Below are 2,465 nucleotides of genomic sequence, written 5' to 3'. Positions count from 1 at the left end.
CTCCCCTGTCATCAAATTTCCAGACCTGTGGGGAGCCCTGTATGCAGGGTGACATGTTACCTGGTGCCACAGGCCAGATCTGGCCCACAGGAGGGGGTAGAACATTCCCGCAGTAGACCACAAACTGAATATGAGCTGACAGTGTGCTCTTGCTGCAAGAAAGAAAAATGTCAACAACATACTGGGCTGTATTAACAGGAGTGTCACTTGCAAACCAAGGGAAGTGGGTCTTCTACTGTATTCAACACTTGGGAGGCTGCACATGGAGTACAGTGTCCAGTTTTAGACTCCATGCTTCAAGAAGGATGTGGACAGTTTGAAATGAGTTCAGCACAGCAATAAAAAAAAAATGACTAAAGATCTGAGAAACAGGAGTTAGAGGAAAGAGTGAAAGAACTGGACCTAGCCTGGAAAAGAGAAGACTGAAGGGGAGATTTGATGACAAACAGTATTTAAACACCTGAAGGGCAATTACAGAAGGGATGGAAATAGGCTTTTCTGTGGCAATGGGGAACAGGACTGGGAGCAATAGCCTCAAAGTGCAGCAGAGAAATTTTAGACTGGAGATTAGGTAGCTTGTTCCAATGCTTTACTGACCACCCTCATAATCAGAAAGTTCCTCCTAGAGAAGCTATAGAAATATCCATCCCTGGAAATTTTCATGAACATTTTAGACAGACATTTGGCTGTGATAGTTTAATCGGGAATGATCCTGCTTCTAGCAGGGGGCTGGACTAGATGATGACCTTGTAAGATCCCTACCAGCCCTATGAACCCATTCCAAGGGATACTTGATGCACTTTTTGCAACATTAAGTTTGGAGCATGCAAAAGAGTGCATCTTCAACAGAACTCAACACCATAATCAGAGAAAGGCATCTCATCTACTTTGTAGAAGGTCTATTGTGTGTATAGCTACTTGCCCACAGGAGGGTGTACATCGCAGTCTAATGAATCATGCCACTGATACTCATACAGCATTAAAGAGCAAAATAAAGTGTGTTATGAAGCATCCAGGTGACTATACAATTTAAAACAGAGACTGAATGCAAAACTGCTAACTATTTCAGAGGCTACGGGAAGGATGAAGAAAAATAGAAATCCTGAGAGGAAAAACAAGGCAAGGGTAGCCAGACTTAGACACGCTGAATAAAGCCCAGAGTACGACATATTTAGAGTCTTATACCTTCCTTAAAATGGTCTACTTGCCTGCAGTGGATAATATTAACAGGAACCTAATGATCATCCAATTTTATCTCTAAACATCAATGCTGAGATACTATTACGCAGGAGAGCCCTAATATGAAAAATATAGTTGCAGTAGAGGATAGGAAAAGTACTTCTACTGTGGATAAAAAACATTTTTTTTTTAGTAAGAAAAATATGCCATCTGACAGTTATCACATATCAAACAGCATTTTGGAAGGATCTAGCACACCTGATGGATATGGATGGCATTTATTTACAACAGATCTTGTAGCATAATAGACACAAGCCTGAAACAGGCACAGCACTTACAGCTCACATCATTCATTCATTATCTACAGTTTTTAAACCATGTCTCTCAAGAGGACCATTTGCATCCACAGAAGAAACCAAAATAAAGAGCAGTGTCACTATGGTTTTACAGAAGCTAGTGACACAGCAAACCTAAGCAGGACGTGGAAGAGTACTTTGAGAAACATAACCATTAATTAACTCTACAAGGCAGAAAAACTAAGGAACAGGCTCCTTAAGGGCCTGTTCAAGGTGCTGCATCATGTTATTACATGAGTTATGAATGAATGACCACCACAGAATTTCTATTACGCATTTAGCAAAAGCATCAACCATACTTGAAATGACATTTAAAACATCAGTCACTCAACTGTCTTTGCTTTTGTTCTTCAGAAGTTTCACAGTTAAAATAAAAGTTTCCCCACTATGTCCCCTCCTTGAAAATATGAGATTTCCCAGCAACATATCACTTCAAAAGAGCTTCCTACACCAAAACAAACAAACAGGTTGCAAGGCACTCATACTTTTCATCCTACCTGAAAACTTTCACCCAAGAGAAAAAAAAAAAAGCAATCCATGGGGTTTATTGCCTAAACAGATACAGAGCAAAGTTATTTTGTCAAAACATAGTTTAAAAAAAGAAAAACCAAAAACCTAAGATAGTGTTTTAAATGAAAAAGCACTTGACTAAGTTTTGGACAAGCTAATTTGATGTGCAAAGAAAAGATGGAAATCTTTAGCATCGCAGCAGCTGAACATTTCATATATTTCCCTGTCAGATAAGACGCAAGGATTTCTTAGGGTGATCTCTCCTATTGGGCCAACTATGAAGTTGCATAGAGTTGCAAGGTGACCTGAGAAATAATCAAAAGCTTCTCCAACTTTATGCCAATTACATAGTTGGTCCAATAAAAGATACCACCCTAAGAAATCCCTGCCTCTCACATAATTTCTGGACCATCACAGCTA

General features: G+C 39.6%; 1 protein-coding gene across 1 annotated transcript in view; it reads right to left on the bottom strand.

The window, feature by feature from the left end:
• The window catches only part of GALNT2 (polypeptide N-acetylgalactosaminyltransferase 2), a 204,983-nt gene that overhangs the window by 188,741 nt on the left and 13,777 nt on the right, over positions 1 to 2,465 (bottom strand). The window lies entirely within an intron of this gene.

Source organism: Gavialis gangeticus, unplaced genomic scaffold (genome assembly GCF_001723915.1).
Source record: "Gavialis gangeticus isolate Ggan-Ray unplaced genomic scaffold, GavGan_comp1, whole genome shotgun sequence".
Lineage (NCBI taxonomy): Eukaryota > Metazoa > Chordata > Crocodylia > Gavialidae > Gavialis > Gavialis gangeticus.
This window is presented reverse-complemented; position numbering and strand designations above follow the sequence as displayed.